This window comes from Cavia porcellus, unplaced genomic scaffold, assembly GCF_034190915.1.
Source record: "Cavia porcellus strain 051 isolate PalLab524CR breed Dunkin Hartley unplaced genomic scaffold, mCavPor4.1 scaffold_5, whole genome shotgun sequence".
Lineage (NCBI taxonomy): Eukaryota > Metazoa > Chordata > Mammalia > Rodentia > Caviidae > Cavia > Cavia porcellus.
Genome location: NW_026947488.1, coordinates 50,383,578 through 50,408,244, shown reverse-complemented (window position 1 = coordinate 50,408,244; position 24,667 = coordinate 50,383,578). Strand labels below are relative to the sequence as shown.

General features: G+C 41.9%; 1 protein-coding gene and 1 pseudogene across 6 annotated transcripts in view; one reads left to right on the top strand and one right to left on the bottom strand.

Moving 5' to 3' along the window:
• Stk35 (serine/threonine kinase 35) overlaps nucleotides 1-24,667 on the top strand; it is a 176,830-nt gene that overhangs the window by 127,395 nt on the left and 24,768 nt on the right. For 2 of the 6 annotated variants that reach the window (XR_010047545.1, XR_010047540.1), the window contains 2 exons: nucleotides 12,304-12,653; nucleotides 14,507-14,690. The exons of 1 other annotated variant lie outside the window; for it this stretch is intronic. The gene's annotated coding sequence lies outside the window, so the exon portion shown is untranslated. Of the gene's footprint in view, nucleotides 1-1,638; nucleotides 2,421-12,303; nucleotides 12,654-14,506; nucleotides 14,691-24,667 lie in introns of those variants that run through there. 3 more of the 6 variants (XR_010047542.1, XR_010047541.1, XR_010047539.1) reach the window with 2 other exon arrangements.
• Nucleotides 6,398-10,238, bottom strand: LOC100719071 (nucleolar protein 12-like; annotated as a pseudogene).

Genomic DNA, 24,667 nt, shown 5'->3' with positions numbered 1-24,667 from the left:
CCCCCTGTGAGGAGAAGCGAATCGGAGGAAAAGGAAGAAGAAAACGGAGAGCGAGATGGAGAGGAAGAGGGAAGAGGACGAGGAGAAAAAAGAATGAGAAAGAGGGGAAGAAGGAGGAGAAATTGAAAGTTCCAGGCAGCTCACTGAGTGGGATTTCATTTTCTTTCCTGTGTGAATATTTCTTAAGATTATTTGATATACTCTAAGTTCTTATGGAAGCAAATATGGACATATCTGATAACACTTTGACAACTTCCTGCTATTATTTTTGCATTCTTATCTCAGATAACAGGGTTGTTGTCATTGTCTGTTATCAACACAGAGCTCCCTTCCTTTAAAATATGTACTTTGAAAGGTCAATTTTGGTTTGGATTTTGTTAAAGAAAAGGCTGTGATGCCAGGCGTGTTGATATACACCTATAATAACCAGCTAGTGAGAAGGCTGAGGCAGGCAGATTTAGTGAGACTCTGTCTTAAGATGGAAATCAAATAAAAAGGGCTGGCGGTATATAGTTCTGTGGGATGGCACTTAATGTGCAAACCCTAGAATCCCCCCCCCCCAAAAAAAAAGAAGGAAGAAAGAAAGAAAAAAAGAGAAAAGAAATAGAGGAAGGAAGAAAGGGAAGGAGGGGAGGGGAAGGGGAAGAAGGGCTAGGCAGGCTGTGGCAGGTCCCTCTGTGAGAATCCTGCTGTCTTTGGGTCCATTTGCATTTTGCTGCCCCTGCCCAGTGCACCCAGCCTGAGTCCTTGGCTGCCACTCCAGTCCTGGCGCAGCATGGGAGCCATGTGATTGGGTCCTGTCTGGCTGTCTCCCCTCCAAGGCATTTAGGCCTTGCTTTAGTGTTCTATTTCATCCTATGTAGAATAACATGCCAAATTTTTGTGCTCAAGGGCCTACATGATCTTACTGTCTCCAGTCTCTTCCTTCCCTCTTCCTCAGTCACGTGCTCCTCACAAATTCTTCAGATGCTAAACACACTCACTATTGAATCCCTGGGGCCTAGAAGTGTACCTGGTATAATAGCTGCTTAGTATTAGCAACTGAATTAATGAATGAGTGGATTTAAGTAAAGTTTATTATCTTGCCATCACAAATGTAGTCCACATTTATTTTAGAACTTTGAGGACTATAAAAAGTAAAGGAAAATCCTATATAATTCCACACTTGAGAGCAAACATAATTTACATATTTTTCTCCAGTCCTTTTACTATGTATAGTGTTTTGGCTGATTTGTTTTATATGGTTATGTTCATAATGTATTTTATGTAGAATTTGATCTTTTTATATGTATATGCCTTGCTTTTCCTAAGTGTTACGTTGTGTTTGTTTATTTGTGCTGCTTCTTATTCCAAAAACGGTTTCAGGCTCTCTGAGATATACACATACAGTATTTCTCTGGAATGCCTGCAGCCTGCTACCTGGGTCTGCTCCTCAGGGAGTCCTCAGGCCTGAGTGGGGAAGTGAGTCTGAGAACCTTGCTTTCCTGCTGCACTGGGTGGGGTGGGAGGGTGGGGGTACCAGACACGAGATGGCCTCATACCTGACTCTGTGAGCAGCGGCCCTAGGGTATACCTTTGGAACTGAGTTCTGCCTCTGGTCATTGCTTATACCCTTCTACCTTTGTCTTTCCTTTCTAGAAGGAAGCATGTTTGAAGAGCTGGTCATTATGGGTGGCTTTCCTTTCACACTAGAGTCATTCCATCCTGCAGATGTGTTACCAAAGGTGCTATTTGCATCAAAAATGCACAGTAAGCTCAGCCCAGCCCTGCAAGGTGTGTGGTCCTCCTCTCCTCCCATTCCCTAGAGGTATTTCTGATGTGGCCCAAACTGCCTTAATCCTCCACTTTCCCAAGCTCTAGGATCCCATTGGTAGAAGGCTGGAAAATGGATAGTAAATGCAGGTTTCTTGGAAACCAGGGTCCTAAAACTGTGTTTATACTAACTGGCATAGGTGGACTGCAGGAGAAGAGAAGTCAAGAAGCAAGCCCTCCCTGCAAGTCAAACCATACCGGGGCTGCTGTGGGGAGGACCAGATCCTAGCTTCTGCAGGTGCTGGGAGACAAAAAGATCTAATCCCCACCCCCCTGTAAGCAACCAGCTGATCTGGAGAAACACAGGCTAAGAGGATAGCTAAAGAGGTAAAATACAACAAATGCTTGTAGTGTTTAGTGCTTCACTGACTTTGCTGTTCTAAAACCAATAGTCTGATTATCTATTCAGAGGATAATAATGCAAGGGGAATCTCCTTCTGAAGGTGGTAGTCATTGTTAATTTCCTGTTATCTGATTTTGAAGTCCTGTATCATTTTCATTTGGGGGGAAGTTGGTTTTACTCTGTTTTGCCTTGTTTGATTTTATTATATCCAATGACATGGGCAGCTATTTCAAAGATAATAAAATATATTACAGTTGCCATAATATATCTTGGATTTACTATTATTTTGTTTTTAAGTCCTTTATTGCACTCCTTGTCTTGTTTTTATTTGTTCTATTGTGTTCTGTTTTGTTTGATTTTTACTATGTCTGAAGGTGAGGGCAGCTATTTTGAAGACAACAAGAGGCATTATGGTAACATTGTTGATTTCGTATTGCTTTGAAGTCCCGTGTCACTTGCACTGTTTTGTTTCTATTGGTTTTATTGTTTTATTTTGCTTGGTTTTACTCTCTTTAAAGTAAAAATAAAAAATAGTAACTGGCATAAGTGACTGTTGTAGTCAGATTTTACAGGGAATAGACTTAATAAAGGACACATAATTTATTATTCCATAATAATCACCCAGAGAGTCACATGCAAGAGTGTAGAAGATCTGTCCACATCCTAGAGACCCAAAAAATGCAGTTGAGGGCCCAGATCCCATGGTAACATCCTGCATGAGTTTATCTGAAGACCTAGAGCCCCTAGCAATGTCCTCCAGGAGTCCAGCTGGAGGCCTAGAGCCCATGACACTGTTTCATGCAAGCTGATATTAAGGATTTGCACTGGGAAGGCCAGTGGTGGAAGCTAGAAATTCTGCCAGCAGGCTGAGGGAAGTGCACTGGAGCCAGGAAGCAACACTTAGGATCAGAGCTCCCCCAGAAAGAATCACAGTCATCTTCAGCAACAGTGAGGACCTGAACTCCTCCAATGGTGAGAATAGGAAAGCCAGTGTGACAAGCTTCTCCAGGAGAATCAACAGCTCACCATCTTCCCCTCCAGTTCTCCTTTTATGCTGTTGGCAGCATTCCTCAGGTGGGCCTCCGCACTCAGAACCACTCTGATTCAGTTCACTGGGTGTTACAAGTTGACCATTATTAGTAAGAGCTGGGGATTTAGCTTAGTGGCACAGTGCCTATCTGGCAAGTATGAGATCCTGAGTTTGATTCTGGGTACAAAAAATAAATAAATAAATAACAAGTTGACCATTAGTTAATCCACCAAAGTGACTATACCACATTCCATTCTAACACAGAATCATTCCATAAGCTTTTCCCTTTCCTAATATATCACACCCACACCCACACACACATACCTTGTCTCATCCCACTCCCCCTTAATCTCAGGTCTGATGTTATTTCCTTGAGGAAGCCTTCCTCTATCACTGGATTTCATTGTGGGACCGGTTAAATGGCGTCATAGAAAAGCACGATGAATTCTTTCTTCCTTGCCTTCGTCATGGCTTATAGTTCTGCATTTTTTACCCCACTTCCCCCATTAGATTGTAAATGCAATTGGGCCCTATGTCTACTTTTGTTCATTGTGTCGCCAATGCTTAGCACAGGCCAGAACTTGATAGTGCTCAATGAATACTTTATGAATGAATGAATGAATGAATGAATGATGGACCTTTGGATTGAGGCAGAAAAGAATACCAATTAAGAGCTTTGGAGTTAGACATAGAATTCAAACCCAGCTATGTAACTTTAGATATCAATGTATTCTCTCCGTGCTGTTGTTTTCCTGTCTCTAAACTGCAAATAACTGAACTTCCTACATCTCATAGGATTATTAAGAAGATCACATGAGGAACTCTATAAAGAGCATCAAGCAGAGCCAGACTCAGATAATAAATTCTGGACCTGTATCAACTACTAGCAGAATGACCATTTTCTAATCTCTTGGCCAAGAGAAATATTACTGTAATGAATATTACATATATATCTGTTATATATTTTGATATACTTTTTATGAATATTTAAATAAATGAGATTCCACATAGCTGCTTGTTGCATTAGCAGATTCATTTATTTGGAATTTCTTTTTGCTAACAGAGTGTGGGAGATACTTTCGCACTTTTCCAAGTGGAGAGTCATGGAGGCACACCCCTGCAAGGTTCTGAGTCAGCCAATATTAGACACTCAGCATTTAGCTAGTTATAGTAGGCCATTCCTCAAGCAAAGGAAGCCTCAGTGGCAAGTTGTTACGTTCAAGATGGCTCATTTGTCCCTTGAAGTCACACAGAAGGTTGCAGAAATTTGCCAGCCCAAACAGCATTATTCTCCTCTGCTTGAGGTTTTAACCCAGTGTGGATCAGTACAATAGTTTCCAGCTCAGCCTTACATGATGATTTATTCTGTAACTATCACATGACCTAGAGTTGACCTTGGTGTTTGTCCTGAGATGTCTTGGTGTTTGAATTCTTGCATGTATCTCATACAATCTTTCTATGCCACGAAGAAGCTTCTAGGGCCTCCCCAACAGCAGGCCAGTGTCCCAACACTATATGCAAATTCTTTATAAATTCAAGAATCTATTCCTGAACTCTGTTCTGTAGAAAATGTTCCTTCATCCCACCTCACTGTGCTTGTTCTTTGCAAAATCCTTGACTATAGTCTCATGTAAGAAAATTTGGGAATCCTCTTGTCCAAGTTGTGTTCCCAACCCTGAAGATGTGCTTCTGTGTACACAGGCACTCACAGGCACCCATGTACCCACATATGCACACTCACAAACACATGCTTGTCCTGAGATTTTCCTTGGAATCATATTAAACCAATAGAATAATTTGGAGACTACTGAATTCCCCATCCTCAAACATGGAATAGCATCCATTTATTTGGGTCTTCTCTTTTCTGTTCATCATTAAAATTTATGGTTCCTCCATACAGGCCTTACACATTTGGTACACTTGTTGCCATTGTCAGTGGGCTTTTTATTACAGTCTGTCCGTTGGTTGTTACTGACTATAGCAACACTGTCTTCTACTGTGATTGTTCAGTCATGGTAAGAGAACATTTGAGACAGAGGGATAAGCTGGTCTTCATTACCATGGTGTGAGTAAAGTGCTAAATCAGATATAATAAATCCTAGACGGGGACTGGAATGACCTATGGCTGTTCCCAGGGTGTGGGGCACACAAGATATGACAATAATATCCTCACTTGGTTTCATTGCCATTTGGCCCTGAGTTCAAATCTGGATTGGTTTATAGAATACTTTCAGGCAGTTTAAGCACGGTAGTATCTTTTTAGATGATCTACTTTTTTGTTGTTTGTTTTTTGAGATAGGGTCTTGCAGTGTAGTGCAGGCTGATCTTGAGCTCACTATGTAGCACAGGCTGGCCTCAAATTCGTGGAGAATATAGGCACACACTACCACACCCACCCTGGATGATCCACTTTATCTCTGTTATAGGATTGGATTTTCTTAGCATATATCACAGCCTTGTGTCACAATGATGATAGATTTCACCTAGGAATTTGTACTTATTCAAACTATCTTTTGATCTTTAACTTTTAACCTTTTTTTTTTTTTTTTTTTTTTGGTACCAAGGATCAAACTCACAACCTCACACTTGTCAGGCAGGCGCTTGTGCCTCTGAGCCCCCTTGACCTTTAGCTTGTATTATCAAGATCCTGTGCTGCTTCTATTTTTAAATATAAAATTCGCATGCCAGCAATTCATGCAATTAAAGTGTACAAACAATTCAGTGTTCTTTTTTAGGGTTTTTGTTTGTTGGTACTGAGTATTGAACCCTGATCCTGAGCTATACCACCAGCCTTATTTATTTACTGTGGGGTGCGGGTGGGATCTCTCCAAATTGCCCAGGCCTCAAACTTTCAATCTTTCGTCCCCCTGCTGCTCTGGAAAGCCAACACTGGGCACGGCAAGCACAGAACACACACCTCTGAGCCCAGTCTCAGGGCTGGGTCCTTTTGTCCCTGCCACTTCCTTGACCTCTGCTCAGGGTTAGGGAGATGACACCAGAGGCTGAGGTGAGACTGGACGGCGCCCACCTCCCACAGTGCCGGCACTCCTAGCCCTCCATTGCCTTACCTTGGAGTTAGATATTTTTTGGAGGGGTGGATGAGATTTAATAAGCAATAATGACAGCCCCAATGTCCCTAAGTGACATTGGAGAGTCAAAGAGGGGTGCGGCTAGGTGTTGGCTTTTCAGAGCAGCAGGCTGAGTCCCATACTCACTGTGCCCTCAGGGAAACTGCTGGGGACCACGGAGGATGGACCCTCAGCCCAGAGGCTTCCTGTCAAGGCCAGGACAAACCACATGTGTGCATATGCGATGTGTGCCTGGCAGGGGATAGGGGAGATGCTGAGCTGGCTCTACCGGCTCCCTGTGGGGTTCACCCTGGTGGCCCTGAGGGTGGATGGCCAACAGTCTGGGATCAAGAGGTCCTGGCTTCCCAGGTTCGGGCCATGGGGTCATCACCTCAGGTGCTTCGGTTACAGGGACAGCCATGCTGTGACAGTCCTGGGCCTTGGGGCTCACTCCCTGCAGTTGGCGGGGCTGGCTCTTGCTGGTGGGGGTGGGCTTCTTGGTGGAGTCCTGGGCCTGCCCGGAACGTTTCCTCTTCCTCTTTTTGTGGCTGTGCATGTGCAGTGATGCTGTGAGGTTGGAGGTCCGCTGAGACAGCAGGGGGTCTTTGGACTTCCTGGCTAAGGCCTTGGTTGGCTTCTCCACAGATGTTGCCTCCTCCTTGGGGCTCAGCCCCATGCTTAGGCAATCCAAGCGGGTGGGTGCCTGAGGGGTCCAGATCGCTGATGGTGGTCACAGTGACCGTGTGGTTGGGGTGGTCTACTGCACTGACTCAGTCTTGGCTGGCACCAGCTGGTCCAGCTCATGTGCTCCCTCCAGCGCCTCCTGTCTGTCCGCTAGCACCTTCGTGTGTTCCTGGTGGCACTCCTCCCGGAGCTGCTTGTGCTCTTCCTTAAGTGCGGCTTGATCTCCTCAGTGGCAGCCTTCCCTGCTCTATCTTCTGGCCAGGTCCTCCTGCCACTTCTCTTCATGTAACCTGGAGCCAGCGGAGCCGCCGGTCTTCACCATCTCGTTTTTTCTTCTTGTTTCAGCCCCTGGTAGCAAGGCTCCCTAATGTCTAAGAGCCTTGGAGTTAGGTTTGTGACAGGAGTTTCATACAACTAGACAGTGTCATATGATCATCGTTATTCCAGCGGAAGGGGTGAAAGTTGAACAGAAAAAACTTCAGAAGGAAAGAAGTGCCCAAAAAGTACGTGGTTCATGGTCAGTTGGCTGTATGCCCTTCTCACAGATATTATAAACTTGGAACTAAATCAGGAAATAAACTTTTTCCTGGATTCCTTCATTAACCATAACTGCTAGTGACTCATGTGAAGAAAACTCTAATGTGTCTTATCAGACATAAATGTGTGGCCTGTGGACTGCAGGTTCCTCCATGAGTATGTATAGAGGAAATGCTAAGAAAGGGTGGGTAAGGAGGAAGCAGAGAGTATAATTAGAATCGGTTTACTAAGCCAAGGCCAACAGTGCCTGCAGGACTCAGATGTCTTAGAAGATAATTCATGAGGAGATAAGAAGAAAATAAAAGCCAGGTGTGATGGCACACACCTGTAATCCCAGTTCTCAGATGTCTTAGGAGATAATTCATGAGAAGATAAGAAAAGAAGAAAATAAAAGCCAGGTGTGATGGCACACACCTGTAATCCCAGTTCTCTGGAGGCTGAGGCAGGAGGATCTTTGTGAGTTAGAGACCAGCCTGGGCTACAAAGTGAGTTCAAGGCCAGCTCCAACGCCATAGCAAGAACTTGTCAGAAGGAAAAAAAAGAGGAAATAAGTACTGCATTAATGAAAGATAAAACAGAAGAGGAAGGAAAAAGTCAGTACTTTTTTTCAGTGTGACTCTCCAAAACCTGAACTTCAAAGATTAAGGAGAACAGATCCCAAAAGCCTCAGTAATGGAAGGCAAGTCATGTAATCCAAGAGGCCACCTTTTATTCCTCACTTGTCATGTGATGGATATAAGTGGCCAGTGTAGTACATGAATAATTAGGTTTCCTCCTTCTATCTGTCCTATTTTACCAGTGAGGAAAATGAATCTCAGAGAGATTATATGACCTGTCCAAAATCCTGTGGGAATAAAAGGTAAGATACTACAGTTTGGTCCAGGGAGAGAGCAAGGTTCTCTGTGAGTCTCAGGGACGGTGCTTAACAGGCCATAGGTGACACACAGGCTGAGACAATCTTTAACTTGCACATAACGAATGCTGTTTGGAAAGAATGTGTTTATAAGACAGCAGGTTGTGACAGTTTCCAATCCTCGGACTTACGCTCTTTGCTGGCTGTCTCAAAAGACTTATTACTTACTGATAAATCCCTGGCAGTCTCCCTAGAAACCCATCATGCATACTTTATTTGTGAATGGGTCCTCAGCACCAATCTCAACTCACTCAGAACAGCTGGTGTAACTGTCAGGCCCCATGGAAATTGGTTCAAAATCAGTTAGTTCACTTCCCCAGCTACTCACGCGTTTCCTCTAGAGCCCAGTCTTTCTCTGATGGAAAACTGCTCCAGTTTCAGACTGAACCTATGTTTCCTGGTTTGTAAATCTGTTCTGTACCCAAATAGAAATGCTATTTATTAGAGTATTCTGGTGCAACAGAGAAGCAAAAAGTACAAAACGAACAGGTTTATTGAGTTGAGGACGTGGACGAGAGCGCATAACCCAAGGCAGCTGGGCTGTCTCCTTCGACCAGATGCAGAGAGGCAGAGGGTTATATGACCTGATCTGAAGTGGCTCATGGGGCAGATATTGATGACGTATGAGGAACCGACTGGAATTCTCTGTGCATGCAAACAGGAAGGGGAGTTGCAATTAGGGCTGAAGAAGAAGCAGGAGGTGGTAAGCATTCTCGATTTGGCCTTCTGTCATGTTAGACCACCGCCTTAACTGTACAATAATTTACACTAGGGCAAGAGCCTTTCACTCTTCGCTTTTATTTTAATCTCATTTATGATTTTTTTGGTTTACAGGTGCATTTGAAGCCAAGGCTTTCTGGATCTTAACCACCCAGAACTAGAGATGTTTTGCAAAGTCATGGCACACAGAGAGACTATTTTAGGTTGAACTGAAATAGAATTTGGGTGACACTAAGAAGAAATTAGAGATTTCTTAGAAAACTACCAGGAGAAAGACCCAGATTCTAGACAAGTCTAAACTCAGAAAATTGTATCTATAAAAGATTCTCTTAAAAAAGAGAGGACGGAGTATTACAGAGATTTAGGTGGTTTCTGTATCTGTAGGAAAACAATAACTTACTTACATCTGTGCAGGACTGAAGCTGGGTGTGAGCAGCTTACCTGCTGTTCCCTCCGCAATCCCATAACTTGTCCCTTTTGTATCTAGTAGGGTGGTTGCTTTTAAAACTGTGATACTAGGTTTTCCTGGGAGGACTGAGGAGTGTCCTGGGAAGAATCAAAAAAAACAGGGTGGCCAGTGTAAAAGCTGTAGGAAAAAGCTCAGTCCCTTGGGTGGTGAGAACTGACAATTGAGGGTTTGCCAGGCTCTATTCTCTACACAACCTCATGATAACATCTTATGAAGTGGGTGGCAAAAAACAGAACAAAAACTCCTGAAATATAGAGAATAAAAAGGCCACCAACTCCCTTCTGCCCTTCCCCAATTCTCAAAAAGAAACCATTGCCTGTCCCAGCAGCCCCTCCCTGCCGCTCCTTTATGACTGAGACCCCTGGAGCGAGGGCCTGGCTGAGAGAGCAAGCAGATGCCCAAACTGGACAGCTCGAGGATAACGAAGATCAAAAGTCCTGCGTGCATCACTCTTCACTCATCGCCCTATTTAATTGGGGCTACTCTGGAATATGGCCAGGACTGAAGGACTCGCTTTGTGCTTCCTTTAGCAGGCTTATGACTGGCAGTCTTTGTTCTCTTGTTTGGGATTTGTCTCAGGATCACCCCAAACCATTCCAACATGGAACAATTGCAGTCATAGACCATCAGAATTATTTGGCACTTACGGGCTGCGCGGTCATCGCAATGCATATTGTTCATGCCAAGGAGGGAGCTGCTCAGGTTGGGGCACACTGCAGAGCCAGTCGGACACAGCCAATGCAGCCGCAGGCTTGCACCTCTCTTGCAACATCTGATTTTTATGAGAGGCTCCAGGCTTTTCTTAAACATTTAAAAGTGATATCTTTATTTGGAACTGTAAGAGAATGAGAGGTGGGGTAGATGATGACTACCAAGAGGCCCTGCAATGCAATGCCTCACCTCCACCCCATAGAAAGATGTGTCAGAGATGCCCAAGTCCACTCCAGGTTTTAATTTGCCAGAAGGACTCACAAGACTCAGCTATAAAAACCAAAAAGCTGACCTTTTATTTATGCTTTTGTCACAGTAGCAGCATGTTGGCAGAAAACTTCATCTTTAGGCCTTTTTCACTTTAAGGACGTGTTCTCTCACTGTCTTCTATGATGGCCCAAATACTTCTGGCTCACTCTGCTTCTCCAGGATCTCTCCCTCCCTGCCCACCGGACTCCTTTAGATGATACAGCTCCTGTCTTTACGGCTCACCATATGTGGTCTCAGGCATTCCAGCCTTCGGTCAGGCCATCTGGTTGCCAGCAGCCATGTTGCTGCAGCTGGTGTGGAGGACAGCCACCATCTTGTGGCCCTCCACTACATGGCAGAGCACTGCCATCTTGCAACAGGTCTCAGGGTCCATGGCCGCCCCCTTGTGGCCCCTCGTGTGATCAGCAGCAGCTAGGCTGCTGCTGGTCACATGGTGACCCACCAACAGCCTGCGTTTCCTTGTAATATGTTGACTGTTTTATAGCCAATCATCAGGTAATTGCCCACACATGCCTACTAGACAGTTGACCACTTGGTGGCAACAGCCTTCTCAGCCTCAGTCTCTGCTCCTGCTTCAGGAACAGGCTGGCCCCATTCCCAAGACATTAGCTAATGTTTACATTCCTTTTTTCCTTTCTGAGCTATCTCAGATTAGCCATAAATTAGGTTCCTTTTCTGGTATTCTTATTTCAAGAGATCTCTATTAATTGACCTACCAAAAGGTTCACACTAGTCTATTTATTATAGTTCAAATTGGCCAAATATATTTGAGTGAACTTTAATTTTATAAGATGATTGTCAGTCTATATATCTATTGTCTGTCCACTTGCCTGCTCTATAAACAGCTGTTTCGTTTTATTTGAGCTCAACAATTTTTCCTCCTCTTTTACATTTTCAGATCATTTAATCAAGGTTTATTTGGGTTTAGAATTAAAAAACATGTTTTCACCTAGGTTGCCAACTGGTCAAAATGATGCTAAAATCGGTTAAACAAAATTCCTTGGGGTGAGCAGACATTGGGCAGGACTCCAATTGCTAAACAAGAGAGTGGCCACCTTGTAACTTTAACCAGCTCTTGTTCATTAGTTGGAGGCCCCAATAATTTGCATAGTCTTATGGGAGACACCTCAACTAAAGTTCATATGACTAATAATTTATTGTTGCTGATCTGACGGTATATTTATTCCTTTAAATATAGAATTAAGATTGCTTATGACGACAAGTATTTTTTTTAAGATCTAGATGTCTGCCCTTTTTTTTGTGCTCTAACCAGGAGATTTAAGTCATCCAACATGAGGTCACCAGTCAAATAATTTTTAAACAAAAATTTATGTATAAGTTATAAGTTATTTATAAGTTACAATGTATAACTTATACAATTGTAAAACCTCAATGTGTGTATGAGAAATGAATGAGGTCAGCTTCTAAAATTCCCTGCACCTTATCCTCCTTATGGGGAGCCATTGCTAAAGCTATAATCATAAATACTGTGTTGATTGTATTATTTGACTCCTGCATACTTAATTGATTCTTTGCCTTTGTCTCCTTTAGACTTAAAGCTGTACACCTACCCAAGATAAAAACCAGATGTCTTGTGACTGTGGAGACAGATACCGTCCACTATGGGTCAGATCCCAAAACAAAAGGCTAAACTTGTCCCTCAGATCCCACAGGGAGACCTTCTTAATATGGCTTTTCATGTTTTCAACAACAGATAAAAGGAAAAATAACAGTCTGATCTTTTAGCAGGGACACTTGGAGCTCTGAGACAGATAAACCGACCCAAGATGGAGCTGCCTGAGCCCCTCCTGGACCATGCTTCAAGTACAACAAAGAAGGACATTGGGCAAGAGAGTGCCCCAACCCCAGCATTCCCTTGGGGCCTTGCCCCTATTGCAGTCTCAAGGGCCATTGGGAGAGCGACTGTCCTAGCTGCCAGAGTCATCCTCTAACTCCTTGCCCTCATAGGAGATCTCGTCACCACCAGATTCATCACTGACTGATCTGCTCGGACTTGCTGCTGAAGACTGATGGGGCTCGGGGTCCACAGCCACCATTAAGGTGTCCTTCTCAGAGCCCCAGACTAGAGGTCTCAGGTAAGACATTCTCTGCATTTGTGGACATAGAGGCCATGTATAGTGTTCTTCCTGAGTTTTCAGGCTGTTATATTAAGTCCTCAGTCTCTATAGATGGTGTTGACGGCCAACCTACGCAGCCTTTGCAGACAGGGCCTATTCCATGCATGTTCCAGACTCCCTTCTTCTCTGGTCCATCTCATAGTTTGAGACACCTCCAATCCCACAGGCATTACCCATGCCATGCCTATTTTAATTCATCTTAGGGATCCTTCAAATTTTCCTTGCATTACCCAGTATCCCATAGCTCCCAAACATTTACAGAGACTTACACCTATAATTAAGTGCCTTTTAAGCAATGGTTTTCTTAAACCTACCCATTTACCCTAAAATACTCCCATTCTCCCAGTATTCAAGCTTGATGGGTCTTATCATCTAGTGCAGGACTTTGGGGTAATCAATAGTATCATTATCCCAATCCACCCAGTGGTGCCAAACTCTTATACCATGCTCCCTCATATCCCTCCCTCCACTACTCAGTTTACAGTCATAGATCTTAAAAATGCCTTTTTTACTCCTCTGTGTTTATGCAGACTAACCCAGACATTCTGAGGGTTCAATAACTTACACCTGTCATCTCTATAGTAAAACCTCTCCTCAGGGACACATACCACCTCCTTCTTTTCCTATTCATCAATTTCACAGACACAACCCTGGTCAGGACTGACAGGTAAATTTTACACATATGCTCTGCCAAAAATCTCTCAAATATCTTCTCACCTTTGTTTGTACTTTTTCAGGATATATAAAAGCCTTTCCCACAACCAGGGAGACTGCTGATATACTTAATAAGTCCTGTTTCAGGAAATCATCCCAAAGACTATAACCAAGGTGGATCAGCCCCTACCTGGTCTTCTTGGCACCCCCAACAGCAGTCAAAGTTGCTGGACTGCCATCCTGGTTCCACATCACTCAAGCGGTGCCCTCCCAGCCCTAAATCTAACCATCCTGAGTGGTCATCTCATCTTCTATTGCCCACCCATCTCCGTCTCACCAAGGCCTCACAGCCACAACTCCCAGGCTAAGTCATGTTTTGTTATCCAGTTTGGTTCCTAATTCCTTACATTCTATTAGTTAATTATCTTTTTTACAGCAGGACTCTTAACAGTCTTTCCTAACAACTCCCACATCATGTGTAAGATCATCTTCATGTTGTTCTATGTGACAGCTGTCTTAGTTCTGTCTCCCCTCAGCTGTTTAGTCAAAGATGAGATCCCTATAGGCCTAGGCTCTTATCTCCATTATAGTGACACAGCCACAGCCCTCCCCACCCCTCTTATTCTTTCCAGCTCAACTCCTGGACCAGAGATAAGCCCTACCTGCCTACACTTTTAACTTTTACCTTTTAGGATAAAAATAGTCACCTCTCAAAACTTCACTCCTCCTAACCTCACACTTATTTTTCAGAATTCTACCTCACCGTGGTCCTGATGGAACGGCATATTTAAATCAAAGACACCTTTCCTTCTACCTCCCCTGGGTCCTTAAATATGATAGTGGCCTGCCTCCTCATAGCACCTTGTCTCTTTGTTTCCCAGTCTAACATGCAGGCATTCACCAATGATAAAGTTGTCCTGGCTGAAACACCTGGCACCAGCTTCTACATGGGCATCAACCATCATCCCATCAACCCTCCAAAACCCCAAAATGATGCCCCCCCTTTCAGTAGGAAGTAGTAAGAAAGAGACTTCACCCTTTTCCTAACAATACAAAGATGGGAATGAAAGGTTCTTGCCTCAGTAGAAATTATGGTGGTGGTCTAACAAGGTGGAAGACAAAACGGGAACACCTACCACTTCCTGCTTCTTCCCCAGCTCCTGTTTGCACGTGAAGAAAATTCCAATCAGCTGTTCAAGCATCAGCAATGCCTACCCTAAGAGCCACTTCAGTCAAAAATTATATGTATATTCCATGCCCCACATTCCAGCAGAGAAGGCCAGGCCCTGGGGGTCATGGAGTTCTCTCCATGTCCTTAGAATAAAGGCTATTTTTACTTTATATTCTCTCTTTTATCATACCAAAAACCCTATCAAGGATCCAAAGTGACATCAAAGTGGGAAGGTGCATGGGTGACGTCCAGAGGAAACCAGGAGCCAGCTTCTAAGGGTCCACTCCCAAAGTCCCACACAAATTGTGACAGCTCACATCAGATATTGCCTCCTGGGGACATTCACTCGAGACTCAATGCCCAAGCTGTGCTATGGGACTGGTCACATAGATATGATCTGTGTTGCAAAAGCCTGGGCTTCTAGAGATAAACAGCTATTCCCCAGAAACCATATGTTTGCACCAATGGTGTGGGCACAGTGCGCACCCTTATTTAGGGCACACTTCCTATCCGTGCAGGGAGCTGCTCACCAAGCAAGTTCCCAGACATGAGCCCAGGGCCATGCTTCAGAAGCAGCAATCTAGGGCAGCAATCTCAGTCTTGCTGCATTAATTCTTCTCTACCCAGAAAGGTGATCACCTTTCCTGCTTTATTCAGTTAGAATTTGGTAAGTTGAAGTGATTGTTGATCGTTGTAAATTCTAGATTTTCATTTCTAATGGGTCATCACTATTCCAGTGGCCTAGGATTCCCAGTGTGTCCTAAAATAAACTCACTGTCTTTCCCACATTCTGGTTTTCTCCAAATACATTCAGCTAGTTCCCTAGTTACTAGCTCTTGCATCTTTCCTATGACTGAAGTCATTCTTTTTCTTTTGTTTTATTTTATTTTGTGGGGGAGGATAACCTAGCATTTAGCTTTTGCACTGAGCTACATCCCAGCCCTTTTTTTCTCTATCTTATTTTGAGAGAGTCTTCACTAAGTTGCACAAGCTGAACTCAAACTTGTGATCCTCTTGCCTTGGTCTCCCAAGTGCTGGGATAATAGGTATGTGGCACTTTACCCGCAAGCTCAAAGTTTCTTTTTTTTTTTTTTTTTAAACAGTATTTTTGAACTTTTTGTAGAACAGTTCAAAATTCACTAAACTATTTCCTTTTTTTGGAAAAAGTAATAATGTATGGGCTATAAATGTAAACAGTATGAACAGTTATGCAATGACATGGAGCAGTGGGTGAAAAGCAGAGAAAGTTTAATGTTTCTTACAGATTGTAATCAACAATTAGTTGACAAAAAACTTAGTCTCCCTCTGTTCTCCAACTGACTGTGTGGCCTGGGAGTGCTTTGATGATGGGATGGTGACAGTTACTGCTAATTATGGAACCACTTACTGCTGTGGTCCCAGTCCTCAGGGCATCTCCATTGCTTTCCAGAACTCTTTCAAGAACAACCATGGCAATTCACTAGTCTGGTAAGTACAGATTTATTGAGTTCCTGTTGTGTATCCTGACCGGAAAAAACAGGATTCTTGACCAGCAAGAAATGGGGGATCAGAACACGCAAAACCCTAGGTCCAGTGTGTCAGATGTGCAGAAAACTCTCTGGTCTCTGCTGGCTGCATGGGAAGCTGCGATCAGAGAATCTTTATTTTTTTAAGACAAGGACTTGCTATGTAGTTCAGGCTGGCCTTGAACTTGCTTATGTAGCCCACACTGGTGTCTAACTCATGGCAATCCTCCTCCCTCAGTCTCCAGAGTGGTGAAATTACAGGCACATGTCACTGTACTTGGCCAGAGCATCTTGAGAAGCCCACAGTCTCAGGCATACAGGAAGAGTAAGGTTTAGTGACTCACTGCACAGAAATTCTTATTGATAACATGTCACATATTTCCAAATTACTGAAGTAGATCTCCAATGTTCTCACCATAAAAAATTATGTAAGATGATGGGTTTGTTAATTAGCTTGATTTGATGATTCCATTCATAAATACATATCAAAATATTACATTGCACTCATATATATTTTTATATATGCAATTATTATTAACTAGGAATGTTTGAAAGAGGATGAAACACTTTTTCTGGTCCAAACCAAATATGTTAGTGGGTAGGTGGGGAGTTTAAGGTTTAGGGAGTGATAGAGTTGCTATTTTTGTTCTGTTTTGTTCTGTGAGCTCACACAGCAAGTTGGGAGCTAATGAAAAGTAGTATTTTTTCTCTGTTGCCCAGCCTCTGAAGCTTCATTGTCTGAATCAGAAACACAGTTGTCCATGGTTGTCCAGGGAGAACTGGTTGCAGATACCAAAATCTCCCAAGTTCAAGTCTCTTATATAAAACAGCATAGTATTTTATAAATAACCTATGAATATCCTCCTGTATACTTTAAATTATCACTTAATTATTTATAATACCTAATACTGTTGGGGACCACAAATTTGCAGTGACTGGTTTTGCGTATTTCCCTGTGGGATGAAAGGAAGGATTGGGGTTGCTGATACCACCCCTCTGGAATTTTCCACTGACTCTTCCAAGCATTAAATCATTTATGCTTTCTTAAGTCATCTGAGGATTATATTCAAGAATAAGATACTTCTAAGCATAAGATCATCTACACCTTAAAGTATCACAGAATTATACTCTGGTCAAACACTTCAAACATAAGACTATCTACACCCTCTGGAGTAGGAGTCTTTGGAAGAATTGTAATCCTTTAGCTAGACCCACCTATGACTAGAAACTGCTAATAAATAGTGGATGTTTTGGGAGTAGAGGGTTTGTTGGATCCAGAGACTTTGACTTCCCAGGCGTTGTTGGAATACAGGACTTGTCTCTGTTTTTTATTTTTCTCATGACATTCTAGACAGATAAGTGGGATTCTCAATATTGACTATTGGAATTCTTGACCATGTTCCTCATCAACAGTCGGTATTGTAAACCCAAATATAGAGTTCCGTCATCCAAGTATTGAAATCCTCTTTCTAGTTTTCCTCACAATCCAAAAAGTTCTGTTTGTAATCCCATTGAGACGTTATTGGAATCCCAGCAAGTGAATTCTAATCTACTACCACCAATGCAACCCACAGCGAGTAAAAACACCAAGACATATTACAAGTTAAGGGCAGCCAAGGGGTCCTAAATCCAATCCCGTGAGGACATGCAGACAAAGCCCTGACCTCTCCCAGCACTTATTATCTTGTCAAGAAGAGGGGTGGCTCAGGGATGAGTGATAGGATGGTGGGAATTACATAAGTAACCTGAGTTGGCTGGCCAGGTGCAAGATTGGCATCTCTGTAAATTGCAGAGATAAAAATATGCAGAAGGATCAAAATTACATAATCCAGTTAAGGTAGCAGTGAAATTGTTTTGGGGAGCCATGCTTTGGTTTCTGATATGCAAACTTTTGTGCCCTGGGGATAGCCTCTTATCTTGAGGCTGTACTCAGTTGACATTCCTGGAGCTATTTGCTCTAACATCTCACATGCTCATATCCTGTACATATCTGTATTGTATGGAGAACACTTTGCAAGAAAACAGGACTGTCTGTTGGCTATAGAGATTGCATATTAGGCAGCTCTGCTAGCCTTATTTGCAATGTTTAGAGCCGATTGAAGAGAGAAGGAAATACCCTAGCCAGCTTTTTACATATTAGTAAAAGGAAATGAGTCTCCAAATAATCAAAATCACAGTAATTGTTTTGTATTCAAAGGGAGTCCCTGGAGTTGTCTCCCACAGTCGGGACTCTTGGCTGGTTCATGATAAATACAATACAAATTTTATATTAGTAGTTATCTATCTTGTTGGGGTAATGACAAGGATAAAAGTTGACGTGTTCAATAAAGTCCAAAATATTTTTCTGAATATTTTGATCTGAGATTGAGTGAACCAAGGGCTACAGGGACAGCAGGTACAGAGGACCAAGAGCTCACACAGAAAGGTGAAACCGAGCAAGGATTTCTTCCCCACCGACCCCAAAGAGATTTGAACTGTTCAGAGTGGTAGCAGGTTGGGTCTCTTTACTGCTACCTTCTCCTATCAATGACCTCAGGCTGTGTTTTGTTTTTATATATATATTTTTCTTTCCATCTCTTTCTTTTTTAATTAATAACTTATTTTTTATTTAAAGAGAAAAAAGGAAATAAAAAAAACAAAGCAGTAAAAGGGTACAAATAATACAGAATTTCAAGAAAAAAATATACATTAAGAAATCACTAGTTAATAGGTTACATATTGTCATCTTAGAAACAGTTGTTCAAATTATAAAATTAAAGCATATAAAGTAGACATTCATACAGTGAGATTGCAGACAGTTCCGTTCAGTGATCCAACAAAAGCTCAGTAATATGGTTTTCCATCCTACACACTCAAACACACATGCAGTTATATCCCTTAGACCACCTTCCTTTCCTCTTTTTTTTTACAATAACAATTACACTTTTTGGGTTTTTTACTCCTACAGTTCTTATTACTTTTTTTTGAAGAGAATAAAACCTAACGTGACTAAACAAAACAGAGTTGGTTAGAACAGAGGGATGGGCATAGTACATGATGCAAAAATAGAATATCAAGTGATCAAAAATGGTTACCATTGTGCCTCTTGCTATTTTAAAAAAGAGTTGCCTATATCATCAGGTATAATAGAATTGATCAAAACAGTACAGAACAAGACCAATAAAACCTACACTGGAGACCTTACAGGACTTCCAAAAGAAGATAATAGTCAGACCATAGGGGGCATCATAGTAAATCTTATTGCCTTCAAAGTGGTTGCCTATACCCTCAAACTTGATACTATCAAACAAAATAGAATATAGTAAAATCAGACAGAACAAGATGGGGGAGCAATACTGGGGTTCAAATCAGGTTAATAGGAAAACAAAAAAGTTACTATAATATATCCCGCTATTTTTAATTTAGTTTTCCCTTAATTGAAACAAGTAAGAAAAAAATAGATTAATCTTTTTTTTAAAAAAAAAAAAAAGGATGGAGATTGAGATAAAAGAGGACATTGTAACAGAACAACATAGGTCAGAACCGAACAATTTAAGCATCATTGTGTTTCACCCCCAGATAATCTAATATAATAGTAGTCACCATAGTGCCTCTTTCCTTGAATTGAGTATAACTTCGTATACTATAGCATCAAGCATATCAAGACAGTGTGAAGCCATTCAAGAGAATGAAAGAATTACAGGGTATTTAGAACCAGTTAACAGAAACGAACAACGGTTATACTTATTTTTTATTTAAAAAGCAAAACAAAAAAGAATAGAAATAATACAGAATTTTTTAAAGTAAGAAATAAACACTAGTTAATATATTACATATTGTTATCTTAGAAATAGTTGTTCAGGTTACAAGATGTAGGCATAAAAAATGATCAGTCAAACAGTGATAGCACAAACTCTTCTTTTTGATGAACTTACATGTGTATTCTCAGGGAAGGCACCTGTGGCCTGCACAGGGCTATAGTCAAGAAAGGGCACACTTTAGAAGCCAGAGGGCTCAGCTTTGCTAAGCCATTGCGGTTTACCAGCCTGGTAATTGCTAGTGGGAAGAAAGTGATACCGTGCAAGCCGGGCCTTCAGAATGTGAGCAGGTTTGCGGTATTGTGGTTCACAGTGTCCCATGCAAATCCTAAGCAAACAGGAGTGCGGTGTACACGTGTATACATTGCAGATTAGAATGAGTGAGGCCGCCCACTCTGGCTCCAGGCTCTCAGCAGCCGCCCAGCCTTGCTCATCCAGGGCTTGGTGTGGCCTGGCTCAACCTGGCCCATCACCAGCCACCTGCCTTTCTGTGCCAAGGAGCAACCTCAGCTCCCAAGAGCAGTACACTAACTACTGCCAGTGATTCTTTTCTGGAGAATCCAGTCTTCATAATTAAATTAGGAATCTCTTTTCCCTGGGTTTGGGCCATTCTTTCTCCCTAGTTAAAGTCTAAAGCCAAAAGACACATTCTTTTGAAACTAAAGGGGAAAAACTCTGAATAAACTCTTTAGCTGCACTTGCTCCTTGTTACTTGATATTATTGAGATTTTAGAAGTTACTTAACTAAGCAGTAAATGAATGCACTCCTACTACCTTTGCTATAGATAACATCATTAGTGTGTGGTCACCTTGGTAACAGTTGTTTTAAGTTTTTGTTTTGGGGACCTGGAGATAGCCTTGTCTAGCTTGAACTTGTCAAAGCCACTAAGCCACTGACTTGGATCTATACCAAGTGTTTGATGGGTGATCTTTTGATGTCAGGAAGGCCAAAAACTCAGATCACACTAATGCCATTTTCTGAACACATATCCTGTGCAGAATCATGAAGTTTGATTACACATGCACTGACTGCTGACTACATCACCTTTTCTCACTTCCAGTCGCCTTCCTCACACCTTAGTCCACCCTGTTTCTTCATCCCATAAACACCTCTAACCCCTTTTGGGAAGACAGATTTGAGTCTGGGAGATACCTTTCCTCACATCTGGCCACCTGGTAAATGAACGCCTTCTCTTTCACCAGAATCATTGCTTCTGTGATTATTAGAATTCTGCATGACCAGCAAAATGGACTTGGATCAGTAGCTCTTGCTTTTGAAAGGAAGCACACATATCCATGCTGGACCTTTCCAATCTTCTCTCCCTGCATCCAAGCCATCCTTTCTCACCTTCTCTTCTGAGTGCCTTCTCTGCTCCATCATGCTTGGAGGAGACCATGCCCCGTGATTTCTTCTTCCCGAAATCCTTGCTCACACCTTTCTCTTTCTCTGTCGAAATCCCTTGGCCTCTGAACCACTCAGATTTGGATTCAGTTGCATATAAGTCATGTTCTGATACCTTGAATGAACCAAGGATTTATCTTGTGCAGCAAGAAGTTCAGGAGCAGGCCGGTAGGGCTGGTGCGGCAGCTCAAGGATTCCATCCTAGAGCCCAGCCCTTCCCAGCTCCTCACTGCACTGACAGCTACTGAGCCGTAGGCTTTACACAGTTCTCGGAAGGAAGAAAGAGGCAGAAATGGTAGAAACTGTCCTACAAGTAACCTGCATGTGTCTCATTGACCAGATCAGAGTCACCTAGCAACCCCAGGTTATCAGGGGATCTGAGAAGGTTTTAAGCTTTCTAGACTCTTAACAGTCAGATAGAAGGAAATTGAAGTGGTTGTGGAATGATTTAACCTGCTTTACATATTACCTCCTCCTGGAAACCTCTTTGAGGCATCTTAAACTTTCTTTGCTTTAATCTAACATGTGCAGTCCTTTTTTTAGTGCACTTATATTTTGCCTGTGTTATAGTCCTATCTTTTCTTCAGAAACATATTTCTTAAGGATAATAGATGCTCTCTCCATCCCTCGATTCCCTTAGCTTCTTTTAGACTGCTTTGTGCCTGTGCTGCTTTCCATGTGTCTTCCCTGCTGCTCCTCTTTCCCTAAAATGCACATAGAAGACATTCTATAGATCTGTGCTGATTTAAACTGGGCTGAATCAAATGAGAGAATGATGATGTAGTTATTGAAAAGGGTGCCAGATTTGAATCCTGGCTTTAATCTGCGCGTCTGTATGACTCATCTGACCTTCTTAGACTTTGATTTCCTCATCTTAAAATTAAAGGATTCAACTAAATGATCTTGTAGTTTTCTCCCAGCTTTGAGGACTTGAGAATTCTCTTGAATGTAATTGTGGGTCCCATTCAGGACAGTGAGGACTAACAAAACAGGGAATGGGAGACCCTAGACACCTCTCACTTGATCTCACAGTTATGGGCCCAAGCCAAGCCAAAAGGGGTAAAAAGTGAAAAGGAGACTGAGCCAAACCAACCTGGGTCAGGATGCTGGAGAGAAGAGGTCAGCTCTAGTGTAAGTAATCAGGAGCAATCGTAGGGGGTCAAGTTTCAGAAGTGGGAATCTTTCAGTCTCTGAATCGTAAAGCCTTGCTAATGAAGAGAGAGAAGAGCTTTCTTTAAGACTGTCTTTGGGTTTAGAAAAGATAGAACTTAGGGGAAAGGAGAAAAAAAGGAAAAAGATTTTATACATATATATATTTTATATATATATATACACACATTATAGATAACTATACCACTAATCTTTGCTAGTTCATCAAAAAGAATAGTTTATGCTTTTATTGTGTGATTGTTTGATCATTTTTATGCCTATATCTCATAATCTGAACAACTACTTTGAAGATAACATTATGTAATATAGTAACCATTGGTAATCTATTTTTGTTTCGAAATTTTATATCATTTTTTTTTTTTTAGTTTTAAAATAAAATAATTTTAAAAAATAACAGTAGAACTCCACACCTGGCATCATCTGTGAACTGGAACATGTAACCAGTGTGTGGCTCACATCCTACAATGCGATAGGGAAGCAAGGCCTATGGGTTAGAGACTTAGATCTGCCCTTCTGGGATTTTTAAACAAGTTAATTGACTTCTCTGGGCTTTAGGTTCCTATCTATTAAAGGGAGGCATTAGTTATATAACTGGTTTTTCAGTCGTTAACACTGAAACAAAAATGATTAAGATTTGAATAGGTTTCTCATGTGGCAAACTATTCTCTAACAAGAGATGTTTGCACTGAAGAATCCTAGAAGCACCTCCGCAGACACCTGGGGCCAACCATGACAATGACCTGAGTGAGGGTCCCTCCAGCCCACTCCCTGCCCTCTGACTGGTTATGGGTTTCTGGCTATGGTAACAGTTTCATTCATTTTTGTCTTCACATTTTCTGTCTACTGCAGTTTGATTCCAAGTTTCATTGTTTTCCTAAGGGATAATGGAGCTAAGAAGGTATCACCATGACTCGGTCACAAGCTGATGGGTTACACCTCTGTACATTTCCTGCTGTGCATCATTCTTCATTCTCTTCATTGAAGCTTCTTTTTTCCCTTCCCCACCCCAATATAGGGCTTGGTCCTTAGCCTCTTTGGCCCTTACCTCATTATGAGATGCTATGATGAATCAAGCCATTTCTCTTCCTTGTCTCCAAGTCTAGTGAGTCACAGATAGGCTGTGTGCAAAGAACCTCACACTTGAATGAGATCTCACAGCCTTGTGTCAGTGGTAGAAGTTGCTGACTTTGATTTTTCTTTTTTTGTCATCTATAGCGAAAAGACCTTTAAATGCCAGTTTCACAGGTGACCTGCTGGACTAGTTTCACTACAATTGTCCAGACAGAAATATAGGCAAAATTTGTGAGTCTTCTCTCTTACTGATATTATTAACAACAATGCAGTAATTCTCAGATGTAATTTATAGAGTTTCTGCCAGGTGCCAGGCACAGAGCTGGGTACTCTACATGTATTACTTTTACTCTTAATGACTTTAGAAGGCAGATATTATTATCCCATTTTGCAGAAGAATAAGTCCTGCAGAAATAAAGTCTGTAGTTGCCTGCCTGTTAAATAGAGCCTGTATTCCAACTCAAGCCTAATTCACATTCTTTCTAATACTTCTTTTGGATATGAGGGTTTGTGACAATCTTGATAAGTAAAGGGAAAAAGGAAGAAAGGAAAAAGCTAGTGATAATTTTTAAAACTTTTGTTTTGTTTTTGCAGTACTAGGGTTTGAACCCAGGGACTCCATATGGTCCTACAATACTCCCAGCTTTCTTTTTATTTTTATTATTAGACAAGGTCCTCATTGAGTTGCCTGGTCTGGCCTTGAACAATGATCCTCCTGCTGTAGCCTTCCAGAGTACTGGCATTATAGTTATGCACCACTACACAGGGCTGATAATTTTAAAACTATTATAACTTTACTTGCAAATTAAATGAGAATAGATTGTAAAATCAAATCTCATTTTAGAGGCAAGAAAGACAAATTGACATAGGTACAAACATACCTTTATGGCTGTGGGAAATTCTTTAAAGTTCCTTAAGTGATGCCCTTGTTCATAAACCAGAGTCAGGTCCTATAAGTAGCACCCACTGAAAACTATGGATCACCAGCTCATGGGGAAAACATAATCATCTACCCAAAGAGTTCTTAGGTAAAGGAAATTTGTGGATGTATAATTATAATAGCTAGTTTAGATCTACAAAGTACATTCCAGCTGTTGTGGTGCATGCCTACAGGAGGTAATTTTACCTGAACTATTCATCTTATTGACTAACCATAGTTCTGTCCCACTTTATGCCCATCTGTTGAGAGTTCCCAGTTTTCC